This window comes from Neophocaena asiaeorientalis, unplaced genomic scaffold (assembly GCF_003031525.2).
Source record: "Neophocaena asiaeorientalis asiaeorientalis breed wild unplaced genomic scaffold, Neophocaena_asiaeorientalis_V1.1 scaffold134, whole genome shotgun sequence".
Lineage (NCBI taxonomy): Eukaryota > Metazoa > Chordata > Mammalia > Artiodactyla > Phocoenidae > Neophocaena > Neophocaena asiaeorientalis.
Window position 1 is genome coordinate 20,762,236 of NW_020185339.1, and position 24,912 is coordinate 20,787,147.

Below are 24,912 nucleotides of genomic sequence, written 5' to 3' on the forward strand. Positions count from 1 at the left end.
AAATGTAAATCATAAAAATAATATCTACAAAACAGCATATTTTGTTAGTATAATATTATTAGCAGAAAAGTATATATCATACATTATTAATCAATATTTATTTATTTGGCCACGCCACACGGCATGAGGAATCCTACTGATAGTTCCCCTACCAGGGATTGAACCCACACCCCCTGCAGCGGAAGCTCAGTCTTAACCACTGAACCGCCAAGGAAGTCTCAGTCAATATTTCTTTATAACCATTTTTAGGATGACCATTTATAATTTATATTTGAAAGTAAATACTCTCACAATGCACAGTTTTCCCTCTAATGAAAAACACTAGAGCTTCCATAATTACTTGGAGTGTTGTTGATTTATATCATGGAGTATATAACCACATAAAAGATATCTGCAATGTACTTAATCATGTATTATAAGAGTTAAACCAATTTTAGTTAACAGCTAACAGTTTAGCAAAAGTTGAAAATTTTAATGGTACATTACTTTCAAAACAAGCAATAAAAAAGTGATCATGAGAAAACAAAAATCTCTAATAGGAAATAAGTAACATTTCTCAGATTATTTCATTACTGCAGAGTGATTATAAATAATAGTAACTGGATATACAAATATTTATTCTATGACACCATTCTGATTCCTATAGTCCAATGATGGTACAGCTTTATTATAATTTCTCATTCTTATTTTCTGTGCCTCTAATGAAAATCACTAATTGTGTCATTCTCAGGCAAAGCTAACAGAAATAAAGACTTGATGAGAATGTTATGCTCTGGAAAGAGAAACTAAACTTGAACAACACACAGGAGTAGGCTAAACTTAGGACTGTGAGTCAGAATGATAAAGACAATCCAGGCTCTTGGAACAAGAAAATGAGAAGAGGTCAGGATGAATACGAATAATGTGTCAGAAACAAGTTAGATATTCAAGAATCAGACGCACACAAAACTAGAGGAAAGAGGAAGCTGAAACACTTTATGTTCAATATCAAAGCAAAATTTAGTATGATTCAAGCAAATAATTGATTTAATGCATTGCAATCAATAAAATTGCATATATATCTAAGAAAATGAGACATCATTATGACATAGACTATAAGAAGTGAAATGATTAGAGATAAGACTTAAGTAGCAGTTAAAGCATATATATAAAAGGTTTTGAGGACCATGCTAAAGAAGGTGAAGTTTTATGGTAAGCACCGGGAAGCTACTCGGAGTTTGAAGAGAGTTAGGAAATTGGAAGGTAATATTGTCCATAATATGAGATCTATTGTTAAAGTACTTAGGTTGAATCCCTGTTTTGTCACTTACTAGTTCTGTGATCTTGGACCAGGCAGTTAACTTCTCTGTGCCTCAGATTTCCTTTATGTAAATAGGGATAATAATTGTAACTACTTCATAATGTTATAAAAATTAAACAAACTAAATAATTTAATATTTGTAAAGCTTTGAAAATAGGACTTCTAGCATAGCAAGTGCTAATTGCATTTGGATAAATAAAACATAAAAGTAAATAAAATGAGCAAAGAAAATTTTATTGGCTCTTAGAAAATGGTGAACAGTTACCAACAAAGTACTAACTGAAATCTTTTATCTAAGAGACAGTGATGGCTGGATTGCTAAAGCTTCTTGTGCAATCCCTCTGGTATCTCCTGAGTCAAATGATCATACATTAGCAGTTTCTATCATCCAAATTTATTTTAGTAAAAAGACAGCCTCTCATTCTCAATTTTGGGTTTGGCACAGCTACTCAAATATCAGGTAACCTCTGGTGGATTATAAATCTGTACAGATTTCTGGCAACTTACCTGATACTAGTCAAAATTTCTGATCATTGATGGGAGGGACTCAGTGATAATCAACTGTCCTAACATTAGGGAGGGGATGGGAAGGGGATGCCATGCTAGACATTGAAATAAAACTGTCAGACTTCAGTGATAACACACATCTCTCTCCCTCTCCCCCCACCCCACATACACACACACACATATCACACCACGTTGCTGCTCTTATTTGCTGACACAACAAAATAAGTCACAAATATATTACACACTAAACGTTTCAGTTGTTTTGGCATGAAGACAGACAAACAGACCAATGGAACAGAATAGAGACATACATGGTCAACTGATCTTCAACAAGGGTGCTGAGATTACACAATAAGAAAAGGATAGTCTCTTCAACAAGTAGCACTAGGAAAATTAGATATCTACAAGCAAAAGAGTGAAATTGGACCCTTATCCTATACCATACACAAAAGCAAACTCAAAAAGGAGTAACGAAATATCAATATATAAGGAACTGCTACAACTCAGTAGCGAAAAAACAAACAAAAAACCTAAAAGCCCAATTAAAACACGGGCTAATGACTTGGATATATTTCTAAAGAATACATACAAATGGCCAACAGGTATGATGCTCAACATCTCTAATCATCAGGAAACACAAATCAAAACCATAAAGAGACATCACCTCACACCTCTTAGGATGGCTATTATCAAAAAACAAAAGACACTTGCCAGCAAGGTTGTAGAGAGATTAAAACTCTTGTACACTACTGGTGGGAATGCAAAATGATACAGCTGCTATGGAAAACAGTATGGAGGTTCCTATAATAGAACTACGATATGGTCCAGGAATTCCACTTCTGAGTATTTATTCAAAAGAATTGAAATTAGAATCTCAAAGAGATATTATCACTACTATGTTCAGTGCAAATATTCATAATAGCCATATCAGATATCAAGGGAAATCAGATATTGAGGATGGAAGGTTCTTGCTAAACTGACAGCAAGATTCTTGCTAAAACTAGATGTTATAAGGAAGAACACAGATGGGCCTAGAAGAAGGTTCAGGAGTCTCATCAAGAAAAGAATCTTTGCTTGAAATCTGGACTTTAAATAGTGAATGATGTCTCGTATTAGCTGTTTCTACAATGTTGACAATTGGAAGCAAGCTAAAGATAAAGCATCAATGAAGCAGTCTGGCTTTAGGTCCAAGTGAGTAAAAAAGTTGCTGCAAGATAAGATTATGCAATAGATGTAATTGCTTATCTAAATAAAAATCTTGAAAAAAAACAAAAAGCCTTCCTGTATCCATAATACAGGAAATGTAAATTAATTTCCCTAAGAACAAAACTCACTACAATGGAAAATCTAGTGTTTCTTTCCATGAGAAGAGTTAGAGCAAATTTATTTGGTCTGTGACCTCTTTCTCTCATATTACTGAACAATTGGCCTTTTTTTTTTTTAATGAATGTTATTATTTCTTGGCTTCAGGACCGTTTACTGACTTCATAAAGTGAATTAGAAAGAGGTCCTTTGTTTGTTTGTTTTTGGTGGAAATGAAAGTTTGCTTTATTTTGGAGACTGGCAAACCAGGAGGAAGGTGGGGGTCACTGATGTCCAAAGGCTGACACTGACACACACACACACACGGATGACCAGTGGCTAAGAGCTTTTAAAAGGCAGGTTTCATGGGTGTATAAGTGAAGCAGGGGGCTACGTGTAGAAACAGCACAGTCAGCTCTGACAGTCATCCTGAAATTGGTCATGTGGTGGTCTGATCAACATCATCTTGATTGTTTTAAGTACACTTAGTTTTCAGTTCCTGGGTCGGTTTGTTCCCATTTCTTTGAGGCCAGTTCTCAGAATTGTGGCAGTTTACGTCATGGCCACAGTCTGGTCATCATGTAGTTAACTTCTTCCACCTGGTGGCGGTTTCAGTACCTTCCTTTTGCTGTGGAAGGGGAAGCCGAACTCGTTGGGAGTGACGGGGGGGCGGGCCCGGAGGGGACGAGCACATGGCAGCTCCTCCTCGTCTGGCATGGCCGCAGCGGCCTCGTAGTCCCTCCCGGAAGGGGTTGGGGAACGCACGCTCTTCCATATCCGCGTCCCCGCCGAGCTGCAACTTCTAGAAAGAGGTCCTTTGTAAGCTTGCTTTGACTTTCTGGAAGATCTCATTTAAAATTGATGATATTATTACTTAAGTATTTCAAATAATTTACCACTGAACATACTTTTCTTTCTAGAAAAGTTTTTATTTACATTTTAAATTTCTTTAATAATTAGAGGACCACACAGTTTTTACTCTTTTCTGCATTTGTCAAGTTATATTTCTCAAGAAATATGCTCATTCATCCAAATGTTTAAATTTATTTTCTTAGACTTGTGCAAGCTGTACATAATATATTTTATTATTTTTAATATTAAAAAATCCATAGTGGTAATCACATTTTTTATTCCCAGAATTGGCAATTTGTATTCCTTTCTTTTATTCATAAGATGTCCTAGAGGACTAATAATTTTATTTGATTTTCAAAGAATTTAAGCTTTAGTTTGATTTTCTCTTTGTATACATTTACATTTTTATGTCTGATTTTCTCTCAATTATTTCTTTCCTTCTACTTGTATTTATGCTTAATTTAATGTCTTTTTCCTAGATTATTAAGAAAAAAGAAAGCTCCCTCACAATCTTTATTTTTCATATTTTTTCATATTTCCATTTTTCAGTTTGGGATACTTGCAAATTTTGTTTTATTTTTCCTTTAACCTATGGGTTATTTAGAAGTATACTGCTTGCTTGCTTAATGGATTTTTTATTATTTAATTCTATCTTAATCCCACCGTTGTCAAAGAATATTTTTTTCTAATTTTAGTCTGGTTTTTGAAATTTGTGGAGCCTTGCTTTTACTGACCAGTACATGATACATTTTGGTAAGTGTTTCAAATGCATTTGAAAATATCTTTCATTGTGGAGGTGTTAGTTGATGTGCTTTATATACATCATTTTGTTCAAGTTTCTTTTTCATGTTGTTCAATTAGTCTTTGTTTTGGAGTTTTTTTGGGGGTGGGGTGTCTACATGGACTATCAGTTACTAAGTTTCCTTTAAGCTTCCAAACATGGGAGTTCCCTGGCTGTCCAGTGGTTAAGATTCTGCACTTCCACTGCAGGGGGATCGGGTTCCATCCCTGGTTGGGGAACTAAGATCCCACATGCTGTGTGGCTGTGTGCCACGGACAACTGTTTTTTTTTTTTAAACTTCCAAATATGATTCTGAATTTATCTATTTCTCCTTTTATTTCTGTCAGTTTTGCCTTACATATTTTAAACCATGTCAATGCATATAAACTCAGTGTTATTAAATATGGAAGTTTAACTTAGTGCTTTAATATTATGAAATGTCCCTCTTTAACTTCAGCAATGATTTTTTGCCTGAAACTCTACTTGTAGGATGTTGGTATTACTAAATTGGCTTTATTATTTTTACAGTTTTCCTATCCTTTTACGTTTAACATTTCTGTTTTCTAATACTGAAGATAGATCAGGAGGAAATGATGCTCCTGGATGAAATCTGACTTTTTCCCTAATCCTCCACCTCACCCATGCAATATAATATTTATATTATGGTAAGTAATACAGAAAAATAACATTCGTTTAGTAATATATTTTTAGAATAAGACTGAAAATATTATTGGCTTTTTATGTAACATTAAAAATTTACTTTACCCACATCATTGTTTCATAAACTAAACTCTGTTTCATAATATTGTCAAGAGAAATTTAATCACCCTTTCAAATAACTCAAAGCTTAATACACCTGGCCATTTAAAGAATTTAAAATAGGTATATTATTTTTATTTTTTATTTTTAATTCACGTTTGAGAAGGAATGCCAATGATGAACTGGGGAAAAAAATTCATGAGGGAAGTAATATAAATTTGACAGACTCAGGAAAATAACATAATTCAGCAGTTCAGTGAATATTAAAGCTTTTAAGGGGGAATGTTTATAATTTAGACAACTTGAATAGGAATGAAGTTGACAAGCATGACCTTTAAATAGTTTCCTCTTTGATGCTAAGAATAAAACACTTTGCAGAAGCATGCCATGACTGACCTTACTACCTACAATATGATATGCAATATTTTGTTTGAAAAGCTGAAATAAACCAGAAGGTGTTTACTTTGTGAAAAAGAATATGAAAAATATGCTCTTCAATCCTTTTTATAAAGCAAAACACCTTTTTGTCATCTCATTATGTCTCAGATGACCTTTAGCAGCTTAAAATGCAATTGGCAGCTTAAAATGCAACTGGCACTAAATATTAAGAATTAATCCAAAAATGTATATTTCATACTTTAAAGGAAAGAAACATTAATAACACTAAACCAGTGATTTCAATTAGCAAAGGAAATGCAGGATTGTTGGACTTAGAATGTTTAAGACAACCTTTATATTTTCATCCAAAATCATTTCCTCTACCTGCTTTATGACCAGAAGAGTTAAGTTCTTCATAGTGGAATTCTGACTGTGTCCAGCTATTTGTTATTCAATCTCTCACACATGTGAGAAAAGGGAGACAAATGTAAATCGGAAGAAATACTGATTTGTTTCAAATATAGTTCTTAAAATACTTTTCTGTTCTTGGTTTTATAATACACTGGTTAAAACTTTACATTTGACAGACTCCTAGAATGAAAATCTTAGCCACAAACAAGTTTAGTGAAAATAAAGATCTTATATAAAATCAGTGATTCTCAGTTTTCGCATGTGTAAATGGGAATAATACCTACTTTATGAATTGCTCTACTGCAATGACTACTTTTCTTTTTTTCCGTACGCAGGCCTCTCACTGTTGTGGCCTCTCCCGTTGCAGAGCACAGGCTCCGGATGCGCAGGCTCAGCGGCCATGGCTCACGGGCGCAGCCGCTCCGTGGCATGTGGGATCTTCCCAGACTGGGGCACGAACCCGTGTCCCCTGCATCGGCAGGCGGACTCTCAACCACTGCGCCACCAGGGAAGCCCATGCAATGGCTACTTTTAAGTGTCAATTTGATTAGACTATTGTCCCAGAAATTTAATCAAACACTAATCTCAGTGTTCCTGTGAAGGCATTTTGTAGATATGGTTAACATTTACAATCAGTTTACTTTAAATAAAAAAGACTATTTTTGAGGTAGTGTCTTTGTCTGGTTTTGATAACAGGGTAATGATGATCTGGTAGAATGAATTTGGGAGTGTTCCCTCCTCTTCAATGTTTTGGAATAGTTTTAGAAGGATAGGTATTAGCTCTTTTTTATATGTTTGGTAGAATTCCCCCTGTGAAGTTGCCCAGTCCTAGACTTCTGTTTGCTGGGAGATTTTTTATTAAAAATTCAATTTCATTACTGATGACCAGTCTGTTCAAACTCTATTTCTTCCTGATTCAGACTTGAAAAATTGCATAGTTCTAGAAATTTACCCATTTCTTCAAGGTTATCTAATTTGTTGCCATATAAATGTAGTATTCTCTTATGATTATTTTTATCTCTGTGGTATCCTTTGTTATTTCTCCTCTTTCATTTCTTACGTTGTATATTTGGGTACTCTGTTTTCTTCTTGATGAGTCTGGTTAAGGCTTACCTATTTGTTTCTCTTTTCAAAAAACTAGCTTTTGGTTTCATTAATCTTTTCCACTTTTTTTGTGTGTGTGGTTTCTATTTTATTTATTTACTCTCTGATCTTTATTATTTCCTTTCTTCTGACTTGGACTTTGTTCCTTTTTTTCCCCCCTAATTCTTTTAGATGGTACATTTATTTCTGATATAAGTTAGTTGTTCTTTCTCTTGTTTTCCTGAGGAAACTTGTCAGAGATTTATCAATTTTACTAGAACTTCCAAAAAAAATCTTGAGGGTTTTATTTTTACTCATCATTGTATTTTATTTCTTCATTAATTTCTGTTTCTTCTCTTATCTCATTCTTTCTACTTTCTTTGGGTAGAATGTGCTTTTCTTCTATATTCTTTATTTTTTAAATCAATTTTTATTGGCATATAGTTGTTTTACAATGTTGTATTAGTTTCTACTGTACAGCAAAATGAATCAGCTATACATATACATATACCCTTCCTTTTTGGTTTTCTTTCCCATTCAGGTCACCACAGTGCATTAAGTAGAGTTCCCTGTGTCTTCTATATTCTTTAGGTATAGACTTTCTCTTGCAACTACTCTCTCCCTCCCTCTTTCTCTCTCTTCCTGTTCATCATTATCTCTTTGATTGTGGGTAACAGGGTATTAAATCCATCCACTGAACTTTTAATTTTGATTACTATGCATTTCAGCTGTGAAAGTTCCTAGTTCTCTGCCATATGCTTAATTTTTTATATTTCTAAAATAAAAAACATAGTTATTTTATATCTAAGTCTGATGACTCTTATCTAGAGCTTCTATGAATCTATTTTTATTTTCTGTAACTTTCATTGCTTTTGGTCATGTTGCTCTTTCTTCTCTTCTGGCTGGTTATTTTTTATTGTGTACCACACATCCATGAAAATTGTAGAAATAATTTGAAGTACAACATATTAATCTTTGAGGAACTTATCTTTGCCTCTGCCCTGTGTTTGGGGCACATTCATTCAGTCTGCAATTACTTAATCCAATTTCAGGAATTGAGATTATTTGAGCAAATGGATTCATCAGAGTTCCCTCTTGTGTTCTTGACACAGTAGCCCAACAACAATGTTAAAACTTTAGCTCAGCTTCTTAACCTACTCATTCTCCTCAAGAAAAAAAAAAAAAAAAGATTTAGAAAACAGGGCAAAGGGGCATCAACTGCTAGTCTCATGTCATTGGAATTTCATCCTGTCCAGATCTGCTCTATATTTCTCCACTAAATTGTCAGGTATCTTTGCTCTCAAACATGTCTGTCACATACTCTTTCAAGTGAATGGTTGGCCAAAATTATGTGGTCTACCATTACCCAAAGCCTGTATATTGCCTTTGACTCTCTGACGAGATATTTAATTATTTGAGAACATTTTTGGAAAAAGATAAGCATAAAATCTAGCATTGTATTTAAGTAACTATGAATAGTTTATCACTATCTTCTCTTTGAAACATTTTCTTCACATGCCTATCAGTTCATTTCATTTCTCTCTTGATTATCTTCCTACTTCAATGCCTTCTCCACAGGCTCCTTTGATAAGTTCTCTTTATTTCATTAACATTGCAGTTCCCCAGGGTTCTGCCTCTTGAATTCTCTTTTACATTTATAACCACTTACTTGATGAGCTCAGTCATATGCTTTTATTTACATGCTATGTTTATGTATATTTTGGCATATTTCAAATTTATATCTCCAGTCAGAATTCTCCTGAGTTCTGAGCAGATTAATCTATCCAATTACCTACTAGATATTTCCAAACTTACCCAATTTCCTACTTGACAGAAACTCAACATGCCCTGAACTACTGTTCTTGTTCATCCTTAAACCTGCCTTTTGCACAACTTTTTCCTTCTCAGTTAATAAAAACTCCATCTCCAAGTGAAAACCTTAGCAACATGTTCAACTCCAGTCTTTCTCTTACAGCTTACATGTGCTGTTTGAACACATCCTTTTGCCTTTGTTTTGGAAAAATTAAAACATCCAGTCTCTTACCATGTCCACTGCTATTTGCCTGGTGCAAGCCACCATTATTTCTAACCTGGATTAGTTAATTAGAAGGTTTCAATGCTTCAATCTATCTTAGCACAACAGCCAAAGTAGTCTTGTCAAAACATAAACCAGATGATATCACTCCTCAATATATTCCAAAGGCTTCCTCTGACACTTAGGGTAAATGTCAAAGTCCTTTCAATCATTTACCTCCCTAATCTCTTCAAGTGCTACTTTTCCTCTTTTTTCAAAGCCCCAGCTTCTTTTACTTCATCAAATATTCAAATGGTTTCTAATTCAAAAACAATAACTAATGAATGAAATTCATAAGGATTAAGTAAAACAATGCATATATAAATATCTGACACAACTGCTAGCAAGTAATGGATAATTGTTTTTTGTTGTTGCTGAACTTTTATTTTTATTATATTTAAAAGGACCATACTTAGGTCACGGAAGCACACACTATTTTAAGGATATATGTCTCCATATCCTTGAATCTGCCTTCCTAAATGCCTTATCTTCAGTGACTCCACAAAATATTAACTTTCTAAAACTGTATGATTTTTATATGATACTATCTTTTTACCCAAATTACTTTCCAGCAAAAACAAAAAACAAAAAATTTCCTGTGATTTACAGAATAATAAGCACTTAAACTTGTTAAGCTCTTCACTGTGTCTGTTTTGGCCTCTTTCAATGTACCTATTAAAAAACTAGTAAACTAGTACACAGATTATTGTTATAGAATTTGTAACTTCCACTAACCATCATTTTTTAAAAATCCATCTGTAAATATTAAGAGACAATTATTCATTGATTTTTTCCTTGTACAAAGTCAATTACCTGACCATGTTTTTTTTTTTTTTTATGCCCATTTTTGGATTGGGTTGTTTTTTTGTTATTGAGCTCCATGAGCTGCTTGTAAATTTTGGAGATTAATCCTTTGTCAGTTGCTTCATTTGCAAATATTTTCTCCCATTCTGAGGGTTGTCTTTTGGTCTTGTTTATGGTTTCCTTTGCTGTGCAAAAGCTTTGAAGTTTCTTTAGGTCCCATTTGTTTATTTTTGTTTTTATTTCCATTACTCTAGGAGGTGGGACCTGACCATGTTTTGATCCTTAACGAGGTTTTCTCCAAAGAACACTAGGTGCCAATTATGATTATCTCAGCAATATAACAAATAACTACCTCTGTGAATGTTTAGTCATTGACAGTGGCCTTCCATATTTTGTTCCATATTTACAAGAATTTGACAAGATTATTTGGGCATGAGTTTTACAAAAGAAACCATTGAGAGGTTTTAGGTTAAATTTCATCTAATATCTGATTATTGTGTTGTTGTATTACACAAACAACAGTAGATGAAGTACTTTCTTAGAGTAAACCTCAACTGTATCTCAGGACTATTTCGATCTGTTCTTTATAATTTATTAGTAAATGTTTTACTACCCAGAGTATTTGAAAAGCATATTAGTAAAATGCATTTTATGCTATGAATAATATATTGACCTCAAAGGAAAAAATGTTTAGTATATTTTTTACTATACAAAGTCCAAAAGAATATAAAATGAAACAACTATATATTCGAAATTAGTCACATATCAATGGTAACTTTAGATAAGTAATAGTCATACAACAGTAGTTTCATAGAAAAATATTAAGGACCATTTGTAAAATAAAATTCAAAAGCAAAATAGATATGAATCTTTACTTAAAATAAACAATGACCATTTTCTTACCTTTCTCAAGTCCCGATATCATAGAATAAATCAGAATCTGTTTCTTCTGTAATTTTTTAAACATTCATAGCTATTCCCAGTTCTGAACTTTTTAACAAGACAATATTGAGCTCTTTTGTATTTTCCCTGACCTTTCTTGGCATATATGGACTTGGATATACTGCTGCCATTTCTTTGGGACAAAAATGATCATATTCTTGAAGATTAGGTAAACACTAAACCTGACCATATTTCTTCAAATTTAATTTTTCCACAGAAGAAGGTATAGAAGAATGTAGTCTACTATTTTTATGTGCTTCAATATTTCTTGTCCACTCACTAATTATGAGTTATCCATTTATTCCTTTTTAAGGAGCTACTAGATGCTATACACCCAAGGGTTAATCAGTTGTTCTTATCTTTAACATCCCCTACAGTCTAATGGGACAACTACCACTATTGCTACTGCTCCTTCTCTGTCTGCTACTACTACAAATTATTCCTTGCGTAACACTTAGCATATGCCAGACACAGTTTTAAGTTCTTTACATGTACAATTTTATATGCCATATCTCATGTTATTTATTTGTAACAACAATTGTTCTAGTTGAGGTGTCTTCCCTGTAATGGGTAAAAGTGCTCTTCATGAGTGACTGTTATGACTTTTATTTCCAGTGAACAGGAATTAGAATGCATTGATAAAGTGGATAATCTTACATAAAAATGCCCTACTGCAAATATTTTAGTAATCATTTGGTAGAGAAAATAACTGAAAAACTGAATATTCATATTTTAAAATAATTTATTTCTCACCCTAAACAAAGATGCAAAAATGGCTACTTAATTCTAGGGGAAATAATAATGCAAGGAAGAGAGTAGAAATTATTTTTTATGGTTTTTCCTATTTACTTACCCGTGACAAAGTTAAGCAGTAACCCCCTCCCCTCTGCCCAACTCAACTAACAATTATCTAATTATCTTGTTTCGTGATGTGTATAAATCTTGTGATATTGCTATTATTGCTATTTCAACTACTGCAAAGGAAAAAAGTTTTGAAAGGTTGTATGCCTCATCTAGTGTTACTGAATTAGTATGTAGTTGAGTGAAAACAAACATTAGAAAGTCTAGCTCAGGATCTTGTGTGCTTAACATTACACTATCTTGCCTTCATATCATCAGATTAATCGTGGATTTAAGATAGGAATTTCAGAGAAGCAAAGTTATCCATTCTGAATGACCGAGACAAGTAAATGAATCTACTTAAGAGTATTAGAGACATACAATCACAACAACAATTAAAAAAACAACAAAAACTGTTGCACTACTAAATTATGACAAAGAAGAAAAGTTGAGGCAATATAGTACAGATAAGTAGTGGCCTTTGAATTCTCTCTCTGCCACTTAAAAAACTGTGACCTTCGACAAATCACTCAATCTCTCTGTGCATCAGTTTCTTCATTTTTAAAAGAGACAATAATAGTAACTACCTCATAATATGGTTGTAAATAAGTGAATTAATATATGTAAATTATATAATAGTGCCTGATATGCAGCATTATCTGAATTTTAATTACTGACATTATTACTTCACATTATTGCTCAGTAGACATTATTACTCAATGTATAAAGATTGTCTTTGTAAAAAGAAAAATATATACATAAGCCTTATATACTTAAAAACCTGTCATTTTATTTATTATAAAAGTTTGCTTGGGTTGTGGTCACTAAGTTGTACTGTGTCCTTAATAAGAGCGCCCTGAAATATTCTATTTGGTGACAGTAAAAAGAAACAATCGGGGCTTCCCTGGTGGAGCAGTGGTTGAGAGTCCGCCTGCCGATGCAGGGGACACGGGTTCGTGCCCCAGTCTGGGAGGATCCCACATGCCGCGGAGCGGCTGGGCCTGTGAGCCACGGCCACTGGGCCTCCGCATCCAGAGTCTGTTCTCCGCCACGGGAGAGGCCACAACAGTGAGAGGCCCACGTACCGCAAAAAAGAAAAAAAAAAAAAACAATCGTGCCTCTCATTAATGTCTTTATCTAAAAAATGTTTTTAAATGGTATGGATATTGATAAACATGGGATGATAATGCATATTTACTTTTTAGTATCAATTTCTGGGAAACTCAGCCAGTTTTTATTTATCACTCAGAGGTAATTTTTTTAAACTAACATTTAACTTGACACAATATTTCAGTCCTCATATTTATTTTTCTGCTCATTAATTCTTTCTCTTTTTCAATTTTCAATTGCTCCGTATTGTTATTTTCAAGTTTTGCTGATAATATGCATGACAAAAAGCATTAGCTAACAGTTGCAGATTACCTCCTCTGGAACAGACTCTATGATAAATGCCATATGTATATTAATGTATTCAAACACATCAATCATTATAACCTTTGAAGTAGATTCTATTATTATTAGGATAAAACAAAGAGAATTGCTCTTTGGGGAGTCTAAGCATGTCAAATAGTAACTTTTCCATAGATTCTTTAATATTTAGAAAATCAGATTGCCTGCAAATAATTTTTTTACTTCGTCCATTTCAATTTGTATTTCTTTTATTTCATTTTTTTACATATTGCACTAAGACCTTCAGTGCAATGTTGAATAGAAGTGGTCAGAGTGGACAACCATGCTTCATCCTCCATGTCAGATAGAAGACATACAGTCTTGGACTATTAATTATGCTGTTAGCTGTGGGTTTTACATAGCTACCCTTCATTATGTTGAGAGTTTTTATCATAAAAGAAGATCGAACTTTGCCAAAATTTTTTAATGTTCCTACCAAGGCAATTATATGGCTTTTCTTCTTTAATCTGTGAATATAGTGAATTACATTGATTTTTGTGTTAACAGAATAATCCCTACTTGGTTATGATGTATTAATCCTTTAATATATTACTAGATTTGATATGCTAACTTTGTGTTAAGGACTTCTGTGTCTAGGTTCATAGATTTTGTTCTTTCATAGTTTTGGGTTTGTTTGTTTTTTTTGGTAATGTCTTCATCTGAATCAGTTATCAGAGTAACACCAGTCTCATAAAATACATTTTGGAGTATTCTTCCCTTTTCAATTTTCTAGAAGTATCTACATAGAATTGTTATTATTTCTTAAATATTTGGTATAATCATCCAGGCAGCAATCTAGGGGTAGTTATTTTTATGCAATTTTTTTGCTATGAAATCAATTTCTTTAATAGATACAGGACTAGTCAGTATATCTATTTCTTCTTGAGTGAGCTTTGGTAATTTTTGTCTTTCAAGGAATTTTTCCATTTTATTTAATTAACCAGACTTCTTGATGGATGTTAATAACATTCTCTTATTATTCTCATTGTGTATGTAGGATGTGCAGTAATGTCACCTCTGTCATTCCTGATATTGAAGATTTATATCTTCTCTCTTTCTTTCCTAAGCTTATTGGTCATTTCAAAGAAACTATTTGCTTCATTGTTTTTCTCTACTGTTTTCTGTATGCAAATGTTTACAGCAAATATATAAATCACCTAAACATCTAAATATATACAATCACCTAAAACAGAAAACAACTGAAATGTCCACCAACAGATGAATAAACAAATTGTTTAGCCAGCAACTACTTTTGATACCTGCAAAACCATGAATGAGTCTCAAAATAGTTATGCTGAATGAAAGAAGTCAAACCAAAAAGGTACATATTGCAATGATCCTACTCATTAAAAAAAATCTAGAAAAGGCAAACTATCCAGAGAGCTAGAGAGCAAATCAGTGCTTTCCAGGAGAGAGAGGTAGGGAAAAATGAATTTAAAAGGGGTATAAGGGCTTCCCTGGTGGCGCAGTGGTAGGGAGCCCGCCTGCCGATGCAGGGGACATGGGTTCGTGCCCCGGTCCAGGAAGATCCCATATGCCGCGGAGCAGCTAGGCCCGTGGGCCATGGCCGCTGAGCCTGCGCTCCGCAACGGGAGAGGCCAAAACAGTAAGAGGCCCGCGTACCGCAAAAAAAAAAAAAAGGGGGGGTACAAGAAAACTTTTTGGACTGACTACTATGTTTACATCTGAATTATGGCAATGGTTTCTTAGGTATATATGTATTTATGAAAACTCATCAAATTGCATACTTTAAATGTGTGTAGTTTGTTGTAAATCAGTTACACCTAAATAAACTATAAAATAAAACAGCCAAATACAACAATCTCATATGGTTTAGCCTAATATCTTCTCCATTTCATATAAAAATAACCAGAAAGACAGAAATATAATTTTCTAAAGTCACAAAGCTAGTAAGTTATAGAGATAGGATTCAAAGTCATAGAATATGTCTCCAGAGCCTAAACACTTACACCCTACTTAATAGTGCCTCTTTATGTGTTGAGGCACTTTAACAATAAACTTATTGAAACCATATCACACTATTTTCATTCTGCTGAATGTACATGATGGATCAAATAATTTTTCTTTATGAGTTTATTTAAGGGCATATATCTTTAAGTAAGCTCACAAATCAACATATGTATCTATGGAACAAAACTGAATTGTTATTTACAGGTAACATATCTGAGGGGAAACTGTCCTCAGATTGGTCAACACCTATTATTGTGTACTCTTTCTCACATACGTTGTTCACGAATAACAATAATGGAGATTCTGCACTGCTCCCAAGTGCTTTGCCAAGAGTTGGGGCCTATCCCTATTATAATATTTATCGTACTTTACTATAATTAGTGATGCATTAGACAATTTCTTTTACTGATTAGACAAAAGTTCTTTAAGAAAAGAATTATTATATTGACCCTTGTTTACCCAGAGTAAGAACATAAACGTTCAGTAAGAATTTGTACAATTAATTAATGTAAAAGATGCATATTTTAGAGAGAAATCATTAAGATTAAACATTACTAAGTAGATAATCTGCTACAGTTGAAAGATGAAAACTATCAAAAACTGAGTTTAATTTTAGTAGATGAAAAGATCAGGTTAAGTAGCATGAGCTGCATACTGGAGAGAGATCTGTCTAGTCTCTCAAGAGCAATTACAAAAAATTGAAATATTTTCAAAGAATAATCTTGTGTTGAGTTCACTATGCCACACATATATGACTATGCATATAGTGGTTCTAGAAAATGTACCTTTAAAAATCACACAGAATTTACAGGCAATAATTTGAAGGTTCCCACACATGTTCACAGCACAACTTTTACATATAAATGTAACTTGGGAAATACTGCATAACAATATTATATTTAAATTTTTTCTCTAATACAAAACAATTGATACAGAAATGATGAAGAGTCTGTATTTCAGAATTCCTCAGGCTAATATATACTCATATAGCATAAGATTTACCAATCTTAAATGATGGTATCATATGAAAAGAGAGAATTAAAAATCTTGAATATTATATCACTTTTATTCAAAAACAAAAGTATTATTCCAAGATACAGGAATTCGATGTTATCATGATTAACAATCTGCAATCATCCTCACCCTCTTATTTAACTATCCTTTCCTTTAAATCAACTTAATCTTATTTTCCCCTCATTTTGTCTTTCCTCTTAATTAATACCCAATCTCTATTGGGACACAACCCCCAAATATTCTACTTATAAATCTCCCAAATTATTACATGTAATTTTAATTATGATTAACTAGCATGGGTAAAATATTCATTGCAAAGGGAATAATCCAATTACATCTAAAAAACTCTACTTGACTCTGGTATTTACCTGTCACCCTGCATTTTATTTCTAAAGCCTAGTTACCCAGCAAAATACTCCTAAGTACTTTTAGCAATTTTCTGTGAACATGAGAGAAGAAACTCCAAATACCATGTCTCCAATCTGCTGCTTATCCTTAAACTCCAAGTGAGTTTTAATCATATACAAGTAATGTAATGATGTATTTATTGTAAATGTATATAAAGAACTATGAACACAATGAATGATAAATTTGAAGATGAGAGGAAAAACTATCTCTTGGAAATTTTCAAAGGAATTATTTCAAAACTATTTTCACAACTATTAGGCCCCTGAGTGTAATGCAGGTAGAAAATACGCAGATGTAGGAGAAAGATTTATTGATGAGAACTCTTGGATAAGAGCTCTTGCAATCTGTAAGCACTTCAGAGGTAGAGTCCACTTATCCCCAGAAAGGTGATGAAGTGATGTCCCTGGAGCCCTCTGAAGAGGAAGACAAAGAGAATCTGGCCCTGTCTAAGGCTATCATCAAGCTCAAGTGTGCTGTACCAGCCTGGCAGAGATGGCTGCATGAGGGTAGGCCTGCATTCCCGGTATTCATCAACACAAGGTATATGCCAGTATTTCCTATAAACTGTTTTATATATTTCTGGCAAGAAAGAAACAGTGTGTGTGTACAGACTGGAGGTTCCCACCACTTCCTCCTTAGGTTCGATTAATTTGCAGAGCGACTTACAGAACTCAGAGAAACATTTTACTCACTAGATCACTGGTTTATTATAAAAGGATATAACTCAAGAACAGCCAGATGCAAGACACGCACAGGGCAAGGCATGTGGGAAGGAGCACAAGTTATGTGGGAAAAGCTTCCATGCTCTCTGGTAGCACCATTCCCCCAGCATCCCCTCGTGTTCACCAACCCAGAAAGTCTCTGAACCCCACCCTTTTAGTTTTTATGGGGACTTTATTACATAGGCATGATTGATTAAATCATTGACCCTTAGTGACTGATTCAAACTGCAGTCCTTCCCCCATCCCCAGAGGGCAGGGGGTGAACTGAAAGTTCCAACCCCCTAATCACATGATTGGTTCCCCTGGCAACCAGCCCCCTTCCTTTGGATGCCCTTTACCATCCTCAGGTGTTTTCCAGAAGTCTCCTCATTAACATGAACTCAGGTGTAGTTGAAAAGGGTTTGTTGTGAATATCAAGACACTTTTATTACTCTTATCTCTTAGAAAAATAATGGTTTTAGGAGCTGTGTCAGAAATGAGGATGAAGACCAGATACATATTTATTATAATAAATCGCATTACTACAGTGTGTATCTATCAAAGGATGAAGGAATTCCAGCAGAAAAGAACTGGGGTGATGCAAGATTCCTAAAGACTGGTATAAATTGCCTCTGCCTAAGTCAAAGGAATTGTAGTACCTTTGTCGTCAGAAAAGACCTCCTTCACAAGATTAGCTTCAAGCATCCTCAGTCCCAGAGAGTGAGAAGCTAGCTGCCAGTGTAAAATCCTTTCCTGTTCCTTTCCTATTCTCTTCCATTTCTTTTTCCACATCCCCTGGATAGTAACTGACTAATGAGATTGGAGACTGGGAGAAGGAGGGAGGAAGAGAAGCAGAAAGGGGAGAAAGAGACAAAGTTCAAGCCTTAGCCCTTATTCCAATAAAGGCTTCTACTGACAGCAGGCTTGAGCTAGTTAAGAGGAGGTTTGCCATTAAAACAAGTTCAGAGTTTGGACTAATAATTTGTACTCAAAATTCCAATTCCTTAACTGAGATTATGCTTATAATTTTTGGAAAAGTCATTATGTTAGTTTGGGTACTTAGAGAAGATGATAGATATATATTTGGGCAAATCCCTATGAAGAAAAAGTACTGGGAGACAGAGAAGGTTGAGAGAGCCTTCAGACTTGAAAGCAGGCCTTATGCCTGTCTCCCTGAAGGAGACTGGGTGGAAAGCATCTCAGACGGCAGAACATCTCTAAGAAAGTTTTCTCCAGTCAGACGGGGAATCTTTGAGTCAAAGTTGCCCATTAGAGGACTTCAATATCTTGCATAAATATCTCTTTCTCATACACCTGCTGTGTATAACCATTGACTATTAGCAGTTCATGGGATCCAGTGTTAGATCCAAAAAGGCTACAGCTGGTGGCCATCAGTAAATTAAGTTGCTTGCCACAGTAAGATAACTGAACGACACATTTTTATGACCAACAAAGCCATATATTTGCTTGAATTTTCACCCACGGCACAGGAAATGACTCACACTAAACAGATGTTAAAAAAATCTTGGGAGATAAAACAATACAGTATTTTCAGTATATCAGGATACATGTGTAATTCACATACCTGTGGCTTAGCCCATAGGCCCCTAGCACCCTGTCATCACTATTTTACTTAACAGAAAAATGAACTGACTCAAGACCCATTCCACATAATAGCTACGTTCTATTAGTTCTAATGTGTTGTCAACACCAGGCCCCCTGGCCCTCCAGTAAAGCAATAAAGGTCAATTTCCTTGGTTAATTTGGTGAAAATGGGTTTGCTGCATGTGTGTTCCTGAGTCTTAATATCCTATATACTGCTTGATGGGGGTCTCCTGGCTTCCATTTATGGTTCTTCCTTCCTAAAGTTCCTAGGACATGATAATATACGATAATCTACTAGAGCAATTTATTTTCAAAAGTTTGAAAGAATATTTCTGGGAGTTGCTGCTTAATAAGTCAATGCATCTGCAGAAACGTCCAGTATTTCTAAATTGGTAAATTTGTTTGTAAGACATAGTCACGGCTGGATAAGCAAACACTTGTTTGCCTCAGCACAGCTGTATCTGATGGAGGAAAATGCAATATTTGCTCTTCCCTACTTCATGTCATACCATAAAATCACTAAACCTAGTCTGCAAGTTATAGGACAAAGTAGAAGAAATCAATTTTTTTTTTTTTGCCTCGTGTTCCCTTTCCTTTGCTTTCCTTCTTCACTAACCTTCTTGTTTTCTTTCTCCAATCTACCATCTTCCTTTTAACTAAGAGTCAGAATGAACCTTTGATCTATGAAAATCTAAAAGGCTTTGCAATTCTGACTCGTTTATTTCCAGACATCAGGGGAAAAAAATTAAAGGATGTCATTTTCTCTAGTTTGAATTAATCTTCTGGGCTAACACCTGGGGCCTGGGCTAACACCTGGGGCCTGGGCTGGATAGGTGGAATGTGGAGTTTCCCAAGGAGTCAAATAGGGCACAGTTGGAGCTCACAGGGTAAGCCTGTGGGAAGTAAGGGCAGGTCCTGTTGAAGGGACAGGAAAAGGACAGGTTCGGATGTGCTGAGCTCCAAAGGCGGCACCCCAACCACTCCTCCCAAAAGAAGCTCACAGGATATCAGGAGGGAACTCCTGGGATGAGAAAACACCTGGGTGCCCTTGGTGCCGGGATCCCCTATCTCGCAAACACCAATCCTCTAGGAGAACTTCCTTCCCTTCTCCCCCCAAAATCTCATATTCAGACTCACCGTGCAGCACCTCCTCGCCGCAGAGGCCCAGTCAGGTGCGAGGGAAAGGCTGTCGCTTTCATGCCGCGCACGGACGAAGCCCGCGAGGCTGGCGCAGGACGCTCGCGCATGACGCTCGCTCTGGACGCTGGCGCCGGACCGAACTGCGCATGCGCGGCCTGGAAATCGCGAGACTTTTAAAAGCCAGAAGTAACCCAAAGGCTCCCGGTGCGGATCAGGTCGTCCACCAAGGGCCAAGGCCGCAGCAGCCACGAGCCGCTCCATTGCTCATCGTTGGGGCCAGTTGTTCCTACTAGCAGCTGCGAGGTGAGACTGTCGCTTGCCTGTTCCTTGAGCCTCTCCCCTGAAGAGCACCCTCAGGGAATTAGTCTTTCTCTCTAACCCACCTCATCTTGCAACACCTAGACATGAGGGAACTAGCTCCTTCACCTTTTATTTATTTTTTAGCTTTTAAAACTTTATTTCACTTCAAAACCTTTATCAGAGACATGGTTCTATTCTGGGGTAGGAGGTGGCCTTGAGCTCCAAAGCGGCTCTGATCTTGCCTCTTCCCCAGGCAGGACAAACCAGACATCTCCCTCCCCAGCAAAGGGATGCAGCCTGGAGGTCATGGCCAGTCTGTGGAGCGGGTGTCGGGTTTCCGAGTGCTCACCCGAGATGGAAAGATTTGAGTCACTCCAATGGAGGATCAAAGTTTGGGTGCTAGCTTCCCCTCACCCTGGAAAAGGGGTGGGGAAGTGTCAGGGGTTTGGGTTGGGAGAGCAGAAAACAAGCACCCACCTCTCCATCTGGCTGCAGGAAGCTGGGACAGGGGCCAAGAGGGGCCCATCTGTCACCCTCCAGTCCTGCCAGGTTGCTGGGCTGGGACAGGGGGTGGGGGACAGCCATCTGGCCTGGGTCCTCTCAGGCCAGGGTGGGAATGGGGCCACTTTAAGAGGGTGGGAAGTTTGGGTATTTTGTTTTAAAGTTTTTCAATTTTTTCTAATGCCTAAGTAAATAAAGTAAAACAGATACATCTTTATAGATATGTATATACATAAATTCTTGTGGAGTGGGCGTAAGGTGGGGGCTGTGTGTGCCTGCCTTCCCAGTTTCATTCCTCATCAAAGTTCTGGGTCAGGAGAAAATTGCAGCCAAGTTCTCCAGTTTTGTTCGCAAGAAAAGTGGTTCTGGATCACCAGGTTCTCTGGGAAGCCCAGGGTTTTCAAGTATAGCTTCTTTCTCCTGCATTTTCACTTGGATGTAGTTCATCTGCCAGGCCTCCTCTCTTATGGACCCACCTCACACTCCATATCCGAGATATCCACCAGCTCCCCAGGGTGCTCATTTCAGCATCTGGATGAATTGCTCCTGTTGCTGGCTAATTTGCAGCAAAAGCTGAGAGTTCTCCTGGCCCACAATTAAATAAAGGGATGTGCATGGATTTTAACTCACTTAAACATCCCACAGCAAAAATCAATTTCATAGGGTAGAGGGGTATAAATGAGCAATGTGCATTTCTCAGGCAGGAATGTTTTTATTTGCTCACCTACATTGGCAGATATAGGATTATCTTTATGGGTAATATTTTATTTATACATTATAAAAATATTCTGGCTGAGACTTTATGTGTAAGGGATAGGTCTGAGCACTGGAGAGGCAGCAATGAACAACAGCAAAAAAAAGAAAAAAAATTCCTGCCCACCCCTTATGCTTAAATTTGTTTGGGAGTAAAAAACAAAAATTAGAATTATGAAAAACTTACTTTGCTTTAATTAAATATATATATTCATATAATTTACACACACCCCTAAATATACATATATATGTAAAATATTGGCAGTTCGGGCTTTGGGAAACGAACTTCAATGTCATTGGATAGATAGATATTGGAAAAATACAAAACATTTACACAATAATTAATTAGGAAAGTAGATTTTACTATAGCTTAGGGTAGATAAAATTATTTTAATTGAAGTATAATTGACCTTCAACACTATATTCGTTCTAGGTGTACCACATAGTGATTTGATATTTCTACACATTACAAAGTGATCACTACTATAACTCTAATAACCATTTGCACCATACAAATATGTTACAGTATTATTGACTGTATTCCTCATGCTGTACATTTCATGCCTATGACTCACTTACTTTGTAACTGGAAGCTTCTACCTCTTAATCCCCCTCACCTATTTCATTCACTCCCTCACTCACCCTCTGGCAACCACCAATTCTATGAGTATCTATGAGTCTGTTTCTGTTATGTTTGTTCCTTTGTTTAGTTTTTCACCTCTCACATGTAAATGAAATCATACGGATTTGTCTTTGTCTGACTTATTTCACTTAGTATAATACCCTCCATCCATATCATCATAATTGTCAAAATTTCATTCTTTTTTATGGGTAATATCCCACTGTGTGTGTGTGTGTGTGTGTGTGTGTGTATACACACACATATATATATAATATATATATATATATATATATATATATACCACATCTTTACCCATTTGTCTTTTGATGGGCAGTTGAGTAGCTTCCATATCTTGGCTATTGTTAATAATGCTGCAATGGACATAGGGGTGCATGTATCTTTTCTAATTAATGTTCTTGTTTTCTTTAGGTAAATACCTAGGAGTGGAATTAGCAGATTATATGACAATTCTATTTTTAATTTTTTTTAGGAATCTCCACACTGTTTTCCATAGTGGCTGCCCCAATTTACATTCCCACCAGCAGTATATGAGGGTTCCCTCTTCTCTACAACCAAGACAACACTTGTTATTTGTTGTCTTTTTGATAATAGCCATTCTGAGGCTTTTATCAAATAGGTCTGAGGTGATAGCTCATTTTGGTTTGATTTGCATTTACTTGCTGGTTAGTGATGTTGAGCATCTTTTCATGTTCCTGTTTGCTATCTGTATGTGTTTTTTGGAAAAATATACTCTGCCCGTTTTTTAATCAGGTTGTTTGTTTTTTGTTTGTCCGAACGATTTCTTTGTATATATCAGATATTTTACTCCTTATCTGGTATATCATTTGCAAATATCTTGTCCCATTCAGTAGACAGCCTTTTCATTTTGTAGTTTTTTTTCTTCTGTGCAAAAGCTTTTTAGTTTGATTTATTCTCATTTGTTTATTTTTGCTTTTGTTTTGCTTGCCTGAGGATAAAAAAAAATGTTGTGAAGGCCAATGTAAAGAACTTACTATGATTTTTTCTAGAACTTTTATGGTTTCAGGTCTTACATTTAACTCTGCAATCCATTTTGAGTTTATTTTTGTATATGGTGTGAGAAACTAGTCCAGTATGATGCTTTTTTATGTAACTGTCCAGTCTTCCCAACTCCATTTATTAAAGAGGCTGTGTTTTCCCCATGGTAATATACTTGCCTCCTATGTCATAGATTAATTGACCATATGAGGGTGGTTTTATTTCTGGGCTCTCTTTTCTGTCCCATTGATTTGTGTGTCTGTGTGCTAGCACCGTACTGCTTTGATTACTGTAGCTTCATAGTATAGTTTGAAATCAAAGAACATGATACCTACCTCCAGCTTTGATTTTCTTTCTCAAGAATGTTTTGGTTTTTGAGCTATTTTGTGTTTCCATACAAATTTTAGAATTATTTGTTTTAGTTCTGTGAAAAATTCCATTGTATTTTGATAGGAATTGCATTGAATCTGTAGATTACCTTGAGTAGTATGGTCAGTTTAACAATATTAATTGTTCCAATCCATGAACAGGGTACATCTTTCCATTTGTGTCATCTTCAATTTATTTCATCGGTGTCTTATAGTTTTCTGAGTACAGGTTTATCTTCTTAGATTTATTATTTTTGTTGCAGTTGTAAACGAGATTCTTTTCTTAATTTCTTTCTGATAATTCATTATTAGTGTATAGGAATGCAACTGATTTCTGGGTATTAATTTTGTGTCCTACAACTTTATTGAATCATGTCTTACTTCTAATAACTTTCTGGTAGCATTTTTAGCTTTTTTATATGTAGTATCATGTCATTGGCAAATAATGACAGTTTTACTTCTTTCTTTCCAATTTGGATGCTTTTTCTTTTCTTTTTTTTTAATATTCTGTCTGTCTGATTGCTGTGGCTAGGATGTCTCATACTATGTTGAATAAAAGTGGTGAAGATGGGCATCCTTGTCTTTTTCCTGATCTTAGAAGAAAAGCTTTCATATATGGCTTTTATTATATTGAGATGTGTTCCCTCTATAGCCACTTTGTTGAGAGTTTTTATCATTAATGGATGTTGAATTTTGTCAGAAGCTTTTTCTGCACCTTTGAGATCATCGTAAGGTTTTTATTCTTCAATTTGTTAATGGGATGCATCACATTGACTGATTTTCAAATACTGAACCATCCTTGAATCCCGGGGATAAATCCCACTTGTTCATGGTGTATGATCTTCTTAATGTACTATTCAATTTGGTTCCCTAATTTTTTTTGAGGATTTTGCATCTGTATTCATCAGTGATGGCCTGTAAATTTCTTTTTTTGTGGTGTCTTTGTCTGGTTTGGTGATAAGGGTGAGGCTGGCCTTATAGAATGAGTTCACAAGCATTCCTTCCTCTTTAGATTTTTGGAATAGTTTCA